General features: G+C 40.6%; 1 protein-coding gene across 1 annotated transcript in view; it reads left to right on the forward strand.

Annotated features, from left to right (window-relative positions):
* IL1RAPL2 (interleukin 1 receptor accessory protein like 2) overlaps positions 1–13,496 on the forward strand; it is a 1,161,988-nt gene that overhangs the window by 156,703 nt on the left and 991,789 nt on the right. Inside the window, exon 4 of the mRNA XM_064482665.1 lies at positions 12,538–12,622. The gene's annotated coding sequence lies outside the window, so the exon portion shown is untranslated. The remainder of the gene's footprint in view (positions 1–12,537; positions 12,623–13,496) is intronic.

The following is a 13,496-nucleotide window of genomic DNA, read 5'->3' on the forward strand; positions in this document are numbered from 1 at the left end:
AAGCACTGGCCCTTCGGGTGATTGATATGGTTTTGCTTTGGACTCCAGACATTGTGTGCTTGACTGTATCTCCTTTGTCATCTTCTGTGGGATGAATTTCCCATGGTCGGCTTCCAGCCCCTTCTCAGGCCTGCTCTGTCTTGCTGCCAGGGAACTACCCCAATTGAGGAAGAAATCCAAAGTGTGATAATCACCTGCAAAAATAAATGGGATAAAGATGGAACAAGTGACAGTTGAAATGTGTTTGGGGTGACAGAAGGTGCATATAATGTTAGGTAGGCTGTCAGATTGTGGGTAGGAACATTAGCCTTGGAGGGATCCTATAATGAGAGGAAAGATAATTAGGATTTGGGGAAGTGGCCAAAGGGTGAGGAAGGAAATATATGGCAGCGAACAATACAGTTTTACATGGAGAGGAGGCACAGGAAATGTGGCTTTTTAAATGCAAAGTTTGAGACTTTAATCATAATAACAAGAGTCACTGCTGTGTGCTAAGCACTTTCCCTACATTATATTTCATTCGATCCTCACAAGAACTTGTAAGGCAGGTACTGATACTGTCCTCATTTTACAAATGAAATAATGGAGGCTTAGAGAGGTAAGTTAACTTGCCTGAGGTCACATAGCTAGTAAGGTGTCGAGCTGGGAATGATACTTAGGCCAAACTGGTCTTCAGCGATCACCCTTTAACCGTTTACTACAGGCCAGGCGCTGTTCTGAGCGCTTTACATGTGCTACCATTGAAGCCTTACAACAGTGCTAGGATGTAATTGATGTTGTTATCCTGACTTTATAGATAAGGGAACACAGACTCACAGAAGTTATGGAATGTGTCTATTTAATAAATGGCAGAGCCAGTGCACTCATCCATTACTGCATAAACACAAGCCACACTATGTGAGGCAAACAGAAAAATTCCAAAGCAGAGAGATGGTATAAGTTATGAAGATGAAGAATGGATCATTGAGAGCCCACAGTGTAAGTCACAACTAACAGGGATGGGTGGCAGTAGATGGGTTGGATAAGGCCACTTGTAGGCTCTTGATTTAGCTTCTTTAAATCATTGAATGAACTCTATTAGCCAACTTGATTTTAAGGTGAATCCTGACATCCCATAGCACCTTCTGAAGTTGACTCATTTGGATGGTTTACTAATATCTGCTAATAGGTCTTCTGTAAAGTTCAATTTATGGCTTTGTCCATAGTCTTGAAACAAAATGGCAGCCAATGAGATTTCAGCAAACAATACCTTTCCCATATCATATGACTGTCTTTCTCATTCGACTCTAGCCCTGATGGACTTCTTGCTATACTTTGAATACTACAAATTCAAACCTGCCTGTATACCCAAAGCCTAGCAAAAGTGGCACATAGCAGGGACTTAACAAATATTTGTTGAATGATGAGAGGTTCCTGGTATAAATGGACAAGATGGGCTATTAGGCACAGGTAGAGGAATTTACCTTAGCTAGGAGGAATGCTAGTTCCTTAATTATAACAGGAGGGAAGGAGGATCATAACAATACTCAAAATAGCAAATAGTGAAATAGGGCTTACCATGTACCCCACACTACTCCAGACACTTTACACATTAACTCATTAAAGTTTACAAACCTATTAATTAGGTATTACTATTGTCTAAATTTTATAGAAAATAAAAAGCCCAGAAAGGCCATGTGATTTGATAAAATTCACACAGCTAGCAAATGGAAGAGCTGGCTCTTAACTGTGAAAAGACACACACAGGTGTAGGTTATCCTTTATGTTTATAGTCAAGAAAAGTAGAGCAGTTATGTCTAATGGTTTAATTTTCTCTGTAATTTGCTGAGACAGAGGAAGGATGATGGATTCAAGGGATGGAGGTTTGAGGATAATGGAGAAAATGTGAAGTAGTTTGTAGAGAGTTGGAAATGGAATTGACCAAAGACACATTAGGATTGCAAGTGGTGTTGAGAACATGTATGAGACTGGCAGTCATGAACACATAGTTGTCATGGTCTTCCTTCTGTGACTTTGTCTAGCAGTTATCAGTCACTCTGATAAAGACATGGTGGAAGTGGACAGCAGTGTTCATCTGGGGTTAAAGTTTTGCAAGATTGATGTGGGAGCACAAACTTGGGTTAACAAAGTTTGATATTGTAATGATTGCTTTTACCAAATCATTCTCACCTTTATGCATTCTCACCTTTATGTAAACACATAAGAAATGTATAATCAAAACCAGTGCTTTCTATATTTGTCATTATACTCCTACTTCAAAGCAAAATGTCCAAAAGCACAAAAGACTAAACTCTCAATACCAGTCACCACCTTATCTACGGAACTTAGCTCAGTTGCCTTGAAGCTGCTTTGCTAGCAGGAACCGGCTACAATCTGTCTCCTTGCCGTAAAAAGCAGAGGCATGCTTTGCTCGCTTTGCTTAGTTCGAGGTCATAGATTCAGGGCTGCTTGTGCTTATGGAAAATCATAACGCGTCCCCTGCCCCAACCGGCAGGACATGCTTCGCTCATCAGGCGTAGGCGGACAGTGCAGGCTGCCCTTGCTCACAGAAGACTGACTTAGCCCTTGGCTGGGAACAGCTGGGCTGCTTTGCACGCTTAGATGATTTCTGATCATTGTAAGGAGACTCAGTGGTGGTCTGGGTTTTCATTATCAGTAACACTGAAAACCTTGTTCATGATTGTTTGAGGCTAAAAATAATTGCTTGTACTATCAATATTGTAACCTTCTCTCTAAGTATAAATCAAGATTATAATGTTTCTGTTTTTCACAAACTGAACCTGCTGACCTGCATCCCTGCACGTATACCATGCCCCTTACTCATTCCTATGACGTATTTCACTTTGACTCTTTGTTTGACTCTTCTCAATAAATACAAGAGCTTTGGAGGAGCTCGGGGAGTTGGTCTCTGGCTCCCTGTCACTCTCTTGACTTCATAAAGTCTTGAGTAATCTCGTTCTTCCACAGTGGGACTTTTGCTGGACAAAACCCACGATGACCAGAACCCACAGATGGATACAATGAAATGATAGAGAGGCAAGAGATTTGAGGATATTGACAAGAATTATTGAAAAGATGGACTGAGGGATCTAAACTGGATAAAAAGTGAGTTAAAGAAATCCTAGCTGATGGATTGGGAAAAATTGAAGAAGTCAATAAACTGGAAATCTCAATGAAGTAAAAAAAAAAATGGTTCTAATAGAGGTACTTGAATATGCAAAGTGGAAAGGGAACAGGTTGTTTTCAGAGAGCAGGATGCTAGAGTCAGTGATATGGAAGGTGAAGCAGATTCAGGGATCTTAGGGATGGGTGGTTAAGCTGGGGTGCAGGGGAAGGCCAATGGAAATTCAAAAGTCAAGGAATGATTAGAAGCCAGAGTTTTGGAAGAGCCAACTATATGGATATTGATGTCACTAAGAAAGACAACAGGGCATGGACTGGGGAGGATAAGTGAGAGAATTATTGATAGCTGTAGAAAGAAGGAGAGAGAGAGGTTGATATAATCAGGTGACATAAGCCAAAGGAGAGGTTTGTAAGAGTAAAGAGCACTAGAGATAGCACATGAGGAGTAAGGATGATACCTCCCAAACTTCTGGCTCTGAGGTATTTGGAGTGTGAGAAAATAATAACCACTTCAGAGTGCTGCAGGGGGGTGGTGTCGACATTCCATGATTAATTTCAGTTCCCATATAATTGTTCTCCTTGTTCTTCTCTCCCCTGATTATTTTCATATGTTGATCTGTGTGTGTGCATGTACTAAACAAGACTAATCATTCTTTTTAAGAAAAATCCTAGTTCAGGTGATAGACTCTCACCCAGTTAAGAAAGTGTCTTCTTATATGCTGTCCAACAGTTCTCTTCGGAACTCTAGTTAGAGCAGGGTTAGATGAAGAAAGTTTTTGAAAATAATCCCCTCTAAAAGGCCTGGAGGTCCTGCGGTTCTCCTTTACCAGCCTAGAGATGTCAGACAGCTGCAGTGAGAGCTCTGTGAATGGCTAGGAGCAGAAGTGGGCCTGCTGTGTGTGTTTCACAGTCAGCTGCTGCCTTCAGTGCAATTGCTTCAAATAAGTTGTTGAAGTGTTAAATGCCTGAGAGTATTTCTTGGCTTGGTGGTGGGAAATGAAATCCTCTTATCTTTGGAAAGGCCATCATTATTCCTTTTCAGGGTGTGATGGATCAGAGGGAGGGAGGGATAGGGGAGGGAGGGACAAAGAATAGGAGTGAGCCAACTTACATGCCATTCAAGCAGCAGCTCTGCTCTCTTTAGTCTCCTTCACAAGGAATGAGTACAAGGTCTTGGACTGCAGCTAGACCTCATCTCCTTTAATCCAGTCCTCCTTTGGCCTTTCCTGGCTTAATTAGTTCTGGAGATTTGGTCAGTATAATGACCACCTTACCTAGGAAACCAAGTGAAGTGTCACTCCAGGTCTAGCAGGGAGCCAGGGCACTGGCTGGCTGTGAGGTTTTTCATCTGTTTTCAGGACCCTTCTCTCTAAGGGCTTTTGTGTTGAATTCAGAAGCAGGGCATTTTTACACAGTCATTTTGAAACAGATGGCATCAAGAGATCCCTGTCAAACTATAAAAGTACTGTTTGTTTTTAATTATCAATAACATTTGCAAGAAACATCCTTGACCAACCCTTGAGCCAGCCTAACCCATCCCTCATGCTGAGAGACTTTCACCATATACTTTACTACTTAGCCATGTGGAGCAATGGTCGAGCCAGGTTAACGTAGATGACTTAGGTCTAACTTCTGGCTCTGTCACTTGCTAGCCATATGCCCTCGGGAAGTGTACATGGTCTCTCTAGTCTTCAGTTTCCTCTTCTGTAAAATGATAAAGATAACAATAGTCCTACAGATGTATAGTAGTTAGCATAGTACCTTAGTAAATGATTAGTCAATACCAGCTCTTATTATTACTATATTCTATAGTTTTTAGACATTTTATGAGTATTTTAATTTAATCATCAATGAAACAATAAAGATTCTTCAGAAAGCCTGTTAGAATTTGGTTAGCTTCTAGTCCTGTTTTTAAAAAATTACTACAAAGAGATGCACTCATTTGAAATAAATGGGTATTGAGCAAGAGTTTGGCAGGAACGTTCAGTCTGGAAATGAAAAGATTATGTTGTGGTTCACCTCTTTTTTCCCATAGCACCGTCTAATAGATATCTGATCAGATAAAGTTTGGATAATTAAGGAATCTATAAATATATCTGAATCACTACACTGTACACCAGAAACTAACACAACATTGAAAATCAACTATATTTCAATAAAAAAGAAATGAATAAATAAAAGTAAATTGTAACTCTGAAGGAACACTAAGAAAATTTGCGAAGCAGAACTTGCAGAAAGCAGGTGAATTCCCAGATGCTCTGCTCAGAATGCTCAATGGCCCTTTTTGAGATGAGCACGTCCTATAACCAGGGGACTCTTGGTCAAATGTGGAGTGACTGCAAGATGTGTCTGACCCCCACCTGATCCCTGACTACTCCCTCATCTCCATCTCATCTGTGGTCCTATTTTGCATATTGAGTTGAGGACCAGAACAGATTAGCAGCAACATTATGAAGATCTTCAGTCTCCTTTCTCTCTCCTTCTGTACCCCTTTTCTTCTAAATGCCTGTTCAAGGCCTTCATCCCTCAAGTTTTCCCTGTCTCTTCCTGGTGGTGCTCCCTCCTTGTTGTCTTCTCTACAAGTGCCTTTGTCCTTTATTCCTCAGCACCCCCACAAAGAAAACCAAACAGTTCTATCCTATAGCTGGTTGACATGATATAGTATTATATCCTGTGTTGGTAGTGATACATTTCAAATTTTATCTTTTATTTAAAAATTAAGATGATTATATTATAGAAGTTTGGGAATGCAAGAAATAGAGGAAGTACTATATGCATATAGTGGGTGGCTGTAGCCTGAGCTCAGAGCACATGGAAGGTCTGGCTGGGGAATGGACATTTTGAACAGAAACCAGAAGGACACGCAGGGGTTATTTGGATGAAGAAGAGTAAGAATGAAGGGCCTTCCAGGCAGAGAGCCTATTCAAAAGCCTGGAGGTAGAAAAAAGTGTGATACTTATGAAGAATTCAGAGAAGGCCAGTGTGAATGGAACATATAGATGAGGCTGGGGGAAATCAAGAGGAGCCAGATGATCTGGGTCTTATAGGCCATGGTAAGGATTTTGGATTCCATTCTAAAAGTAGTGTGAAGTAATTGGAAAGTTTTGAGCAGTAAAGTAATATGATCAGATTTGTGTTTTGGATGAAGGATTATACCTTTCTCGGGTTCAGCCAATACTGATCCCAGTTTACCTGACCCTGGTTACATTTTCTTTCCATTAGAATGTGGTTCTTCTCTATAAAGAGAGAGATGGCATTCTAATTAAGAGCAATCCAAGAATTAGCTGTTTGGTTCTGGAAATAGGTCTCTTTAAATCTCTTGTGTTTTCCGGTTGGGATCATACCCCCACACTTTTTAAACTACTAGTCTTGCAGGAGGAGACACTCCAAGTCTCCTGAATCAAATTATAAAGACTTTTAGATCAAGCCTTCATCCTATGGACTGGATAAAAGCTTCTGCATCACTAAAATGCCTCTGAAGTATTCCTCAGATGGAACAGATGCCATTGGATTGCCACTAAATTCAAAGCTGAGAACACTCAATATCAATACTATTGCTTTTGGCTTTGGGGCTGAATAACACATCAAAATCAGTAATTGAATGATTTACTGTTCTTAGGGTGGTTACATTTTATGGAGGCAGCCTAAGTGGAATTAATTGTGGTCTAATTAAAGTGCTCCTTGCTTCTCTCTCAAGTTTCCCCTTGGGCATTGGCTGCAATGAGTTGTACAAGCCACAGAAAACTGTAAATCATGACCTGGCTTAAAGAAAAATGGATTGCTTTTCTAATACTTATTGAACACTTAAAACAGATGTTTAAATCTCTACAAGTTTTAGATAATTAAAATTATAAATCTGTGCTCTTTGAACAGGAACATGAGTAGGGATCAGAGGTATAAATAGTACCACGCTGAGGTGATTCATCTTGCAGCTTCGGGTTTATTACTCAATGAGGGCTGTCCCCAGGCAAAATGGCAAAACAGAGAGGTTTGTCTTTGCTGCTACTTCACATCCCAGCATTCCAGACTCCCTGAGCTACCCCGTGGCCGCCCAGTACTTCCTACTGCAGGACCCAGGCAATGCCAGTGCTTCTTCTGACATCAAAGGTTTATCTGTCCTCTATTTCATTCCCTAAAGGCTTTGCTAGAGTATTAGTTAGGATAATAGAACTACAGTAACAGTTAAACTGCCAGCTCTCAGTGATTTGACACAATAGTTGATTTTTCATGCAAAAAAAGAACATTTCAAAATAGGTGCTCCTGATTGGCGAGAGGCCACCCTCTAGGGACTCATGCTACTTTCATCTTGTGGCTCTGTCTTCAATATGTCTACCCCAAGGTTGCCATTCTCTTCTGTGTCAAGTTGGCAGAAGAAGGAATGGCATGGAGAATCGTGTGTGAGGTTTTTATGAGCCAGGACTGGGTGTGTAGCTTGTGCCCACAGTCAGTGGTCATGTTTAACTTCAATGGAGGCTGGGAAGTAGACTCTAGCTGCGTGTTTAGGATGGAGAGAAAAGGGGTTTGATGGATAACTAGTCAGTCTCTGCCACTCTTGATGAATAAAGCATATCTGATAAGTTTGCAGCAAGGGATTAGGGGCTTAACCCTCTTTTGATATTTTCTTTTCAAGTGGTGCTTTCTGAACAAAAGATAAATAGTTGGAAAACTGGTTGATGTATTAAATTGGGGATCACTTTTATTTCATTGTGTTTCAGTTACATGTCAAATGTTATCTGACCAAACTTGTTCAAATCCTTTATGATGACTGTATAAATACATTTTACATCACACAAAGGTTTATCTGTCTCTCTTGCTGTCTTGCGCTTTTTTTCTCTCTCTCTGACACACACACACACACACACACACACAATGGTAATGATGATGATAATTATGATTGAAAAAGTTATGAGACACTTTTCTTGAGCATTTTCCCCTTGAATTCAATTGGGATTTCTGCCGAGGACTGCTGTGATCATGATTCTAGTATTGTTTGCCAATAACGCATTTGCTTAAATGTTCGCTCATTAAATTATTAGTCTGTTCTAATAAGGAATCAGTGGCTTAAGTTGTTTTAAAGCCAAGTATCTCCTAACATTTCACATTTTCTAAGAGATATAAAAATAGAATAAGTGTATCTCGTGAAATTTCCTTTTTATATGATGTTAGGATCAAGGGCATTTGAAAAATATAAACTGGCAATTTATCCAGAAGGTTTTATATAAGAATCCATTCTATTTTGCTTGGGCAATGATAGGACATTAACAAATATCTCTGTTCCTTTGCTTCTTTATCAGTTTATTAGAATACTGAGAACCTTAATAGAAATAAAATAAACTTATAAGCTTTATTTTTGTCTTTATTTCTAACCAGCCAGTTGATTTCATTTAAATGACATTTTATTTGACTCTCCAGAAACTGGCTCTGACCTTTCAACTATACTTGCTGGGGGCTAAGAACATTTCTCATCCCATCCCAATGTCATAATATACAGATACAGTGATGGCTATTACCCAGTCACTTTAGGACTAAAATAATTTCTTAAAGCAATTGGGGACACATTTTTAGTAGCAAATACTGTAATACTCCTATTGTTGAGCTGGTGAAATTTTAAAAGCTTGACTCATTGGGGTTGTTAACGATGATTTTTAAAGCTGTTGCCCCATCTTTGATAATGTAGGTTTTATATCTTCCCAATTAAGAGCTTTCATGATATGTCAGCTCTATTCTCTTATCTGACTTTCCCCCCACTTTCCACGTATTAAAAGACAAGTCTACGAAAAACTTCATCCTATAGCATCCTAGTGCTATATCTGGTTTCAGTGCATGTGAAAGACCTTTCAGAGAAGATACTTTCTCTGAATCTTCAGATTAAGCCTGTTCTAGATATAGTGTTCAAATCTTTTTCCCTTTTGCCTTCCCCTCCACAAAAACTTCGTTCTCCACTTCACTGTTCAATCAGAATCTGAAACTTAAGTTATTTGAGGCAGTAACACCTCTCCCAGTATCTTTCCTCAGCAGGAACTTTGTAATATTGATTCCTTAATTCTTACGTACAAATGGCATATGGCCCCTGCCTTCAGGAAACTTATATCCGTTGACAGAAAACATCATGGCTCAACAGACCTATTGAGAATGCCTTGTTGGAATTTTTCAATGTGAAGTCCCTCCAGTGAGACCAATGATGTGTCTTTTAGCAGTTAAGTGTAGTCATTGTGTGGGCTCTGGAATTGGACAAGTAGGTGTTCAGGTCCAAATCAGTCACTTCCCACTGTGTGATTCTGGGCAAGTTATCTAATTTCTCTCAGTCTCAGTTTCCTCTTTTGTAAAGAATGATGATAGTGCCTATTTCATCACTGCTTGTATGGATGAAATTAGATAATACTTGTAAAGTAGCACAATGCTTGGCACAAAGTAAACACTCCATAAATGTAAGATACTATTATTGCAGATGGTACTTACGAAATCCCAGATCACACATAGGTCCCTGGCCAGGGAACTGAGAGATGGAAGAGATTTTCCCATGTTAAGGAGCTAAACATTCTTTCCCTCTTCACCCTCCTCTTCAGTTCACGTGAGCTCAGGGGACGATGGCATATTGCCTCATAGCAATCATCATTCTCTGGTTTTAGAATAGGGAAGAAATAGCAGGAATCACCTCTGGAAACTGCCCTGTGTTCTGGAATTGATTGATTCCTCCTTCCCAGGGCCTGAGGTGGGTACTAGGACCTGGGCCTCAGGGCTTGATTTGGGTCTTACAAGGTTTTATTTCCAAAGTGATAAGACATGGGAGTGATAAACATATTGAGTGCCAAAAAATAAAACCAAAGCCAAGGCTCATTTTTTATTTTAGTACAAAGAGTGAGAGTAGAACCAGAAAAAGGAGTCGAAAGCAAAGGCTTAGAAGCATAGCAGGATTTGTTTGGAGCAGGGGAGCGGATGCAAGAATAGGAGGAAAATGAGGGAGCAGAGTTAAATATGAAAATAGGGTCAGAGTACCTGTGGCTAATTTTATGAGCTCATGGCCACACAGTACATGACTTAGTAACCCAGTCTAAATGTACGTGGTTGGTTGCACAACATTTACCCCATTTTGCCACAACTCTGCCCCTGCAAAAACACCTGGTCTTCCCTATAGTCCGGACAAAGATTCCATTTTCAAAAGGGTACAAGGGGATCATTGAAGGGCAGATATGTCTTTTGTCAATGACAACAAAACTCTCATGGGTTAGGGATGTCCTCCAACTTCCTAGTTTCTATTAGTGTCCTGTATTGCATGTACAATTTAAAAATTATTTATATATAATAAATTTGGAATATATGTATTCCTCTTCTGAGTGGACAAATTCTTCTAGCTCATTAATCATGGGGATAAGTAGTCCTTCCTTTTGCTTCTTCTGTTCACCCTTTTTTGAATGTGATTGGCTGTTTTTTGGTGGCTGCGATTGGGTAAGGTGAGACAAATCCTAGTATTACCAGGAGGAAATGACCCAGTTCTTATTCCCTCTAACTCAGCCTTTCATGGTTTTGGGGGCTCTCATTCCATCTCTTCTCAGCCTTTATCCTTCCAGTTTGAAAAATTCTCTTTATCTAGTGTATTTTACCTGGCAGCCATCCATTCCATTGATCAATGCACCATCAACCTGGCAATGCATTTCGAATCTCTATTATGTGCCCAATGCAGCATTAGACACTGTAGGGGAAATAATAGAAGGAAAAGACATCACCTCAGCCTACCGAAAGCCGAGGATTTTGTGGGAGGTTACTTGGAGTTGGAAAAAAATCTAGAGAAGTGTTATAAATCTTGTAAAATGAAGAGCAGAGACTACAAGTCTTCTAGATCAGTGATATCATACTTCAGTATGCTTCTGAATCACCTCAGATCTTTGTTAAACACACAAATTCCTAAACTCCAGAGAGCCCGATTCTGCAAGGTGTGGGTGATGCCCATGAATCTGCATTTTATCAAGATTCCTAGGTTATTATGCTGCTGGAGGTCCCTAAACCGTAGTTTGGGAAGCAGTGGGCTAAAAAATATCTGTGAAAATGGGGAGACACATATGTAAGGGCTGGAGGTGACCAGGGAAGGTTTGACTGGAGCCTGGAAGGGTGGGCTGAATTTGGAGAAGAGGTGGTGGGAGGAAACTCCAAAAAGGGGCACTGGAGGTGGGGACGAGAGTGGGATACGCTGCTGACTCTGGCTAGTTATTCATTCGTTGAATCAGTTGTGTTTTCTTTTCTTCCTAGACGCATGGACTACATTTCTTAGCCTTCACACAGTGCAGCACGGCCATTTACCTGAGTTCTGGCCAGTGGAATGTGGATAGAAGTTGTGTATCATTTTTAGTCCTGGCCAATAACATCCTTCCATGTGCTCTTCCACTGTTTCTCTTCTTCCTTCCACTGGCTAGATGTTTATGCCTTGGGCGACCTTGGAATCAAAGTAGTGAAGCTGGCAGATCCTCTACCAGTGTGGGTGCCCGAATAACTCTGACTACCCCTTACCCATAAGGAACATCTGTTTGGGGCTTGGCTTGAGTAAGCTTTCTATTGTGTTGAGCTCTTGAGAGTTCAGAGTTTATCTGTTAGAGCTTCTAGTGTAATGTCAACATTGAGGGGACCAGGATGACCAAGGTGGATAATTTCTGGGAGTAATCATCATTGTCCTTCTTGGGATTTTTTTTTCCAGGCTCACCATTACCCGGAATTAATGCATGGAAACTAGACATATATGCAGTCATCTAGGTATATTGTCTCAGGAATCATATCAACATTTTCAAGATGCTTTGTATATATTTCTATGTGATCTTTAATTATTGGGGATCTTAGCTGGACATTCCTATACCCCTAAATCCCTTTGCCAAGCAGGAAAGGATCTGAAAACAAACATTTCACTGCAATAGGGGAGTTCAATTTCTTTAGACCTTTTAAAGTCTTCCTGGATAAGGCAAAGGTAGCTGATAGCACATCAGCGTGCATTGGGAAGGACTTAATTCATCTCCCGCCCACATCCTGCCTTTCCCCTGCTCCACACCTGCCTAACGGCTCCAGGGAAGTAGGTTGGCTGGCTGCAATTAAACTCAAGCGCCTCCTCAAGCACTTGGTAGAAGAACAGCTTTGGCATAAACATGCTTCTGCTTCTACTCCATAGAAGTGAGCTGAAAAGATATTAGCAATCGACTTAGAAACTTGTGGGGGTCTTGTATTTTGAATTCCTATAATTAGTTGGTTGCTTAATTGTTCCTGGTAATGGGTGACTTAAGTGTATTGTTTCACAGAATTTGTCACTTATATTTATTAATCATTTTTTTAGTAGAAAACACTGACCTGCTTTCAGTGGGACAAGTGTCATTTAGCCCTGTGTATTTCAGCGTTCATCTTGCCTGGCACCTTCTCACGCTGTTCTATTTTTTTCAGGGATGGATACAGCAGAACCCCAATGACTGCTGATGTGAAGTGGGCTTGTGTTCTGGACCAGTCCTGTTACTGGATACTGTTGAAGGTATGATCTGGAGGCCACTGTCCTATCCCAAGGTTTTCCCCTGACCAGAAGGATCTCTCCCTGGCCTGACAAAGTGTCTGATATTTTTCTTATTGAAGTAACTCTTTTAGGGGCCACAACATTATCTCCAAAAAGTTACCTGTTTAAATGCAGTTAATTACAAGAGCTAGAGTAACTCATTACCCACCAACAAAAGTGAGGTTATTAGCATTGTATAAAAGTAGGACATCAATAGAATGGTGTTCAGGGAGGAAAGAGCTAACTGAATAGAGCACTGTCTGCTTCAGCGCAGTGTCCTGGGCGAGTGGAAAGGATTCCTCAGAATCTCTGGGGCCAAGTGAGACTCCTGGCAACTTGGAGAAGGTGCACCTTGCCCCCCACCTCAAGGAGCCTCAGAGAGGATGTATTCTCCAGAGAACCAGAAATGGTGGACAGCTACAGTAAGAAATGGAATTTGGAATAGGACAAATGGGAATAGAGAATAGAGAAGGAAAGAGAAGCTTCAAATGGAAAATAAGAGCGAGGATTTGACAAATGAGATGTCAGCAGATCAAGCCACATCCCTGGAAAGAAACACTGGAGAGAATAACAGAATAATAGACCAAGCCACATCTCTGAGAGAATAAAGGCATATTTGCTGCTCCTCTCCATCCAGAAAGGCAGCTTCTACCCTCACTGCCTCACTAAGCCAATTCTTGTTTGACCCATATATAATTCAAATATGTAATGTTACCCATTGGTTATCTTCTTGATATCTGTCTTGAGCCTGCTGAAGCCATCCTGCAACCAGCTAGACTATCGCTAAAGCTCATACCATTAGCCTCACAGAGCAGGACATGGCGGTGCCTAGATAAGCAATTCAGATACATCCAGT

The sequence above is a fragment of the Camelus dromedarius genome, chromosome X (genome assembly GCF_036321535.1).
Source record: "Camelus dromedarius isolate mCamDro1 chromosome X, mCamDro1.pat, whole genome shotgun sequence".
Lineage (NCBI taxonomy): Eukaryota > Metazoa > Chordata > Mammalia > Artiodactyla > Camelidae > Camelus > Camelus dromedarius.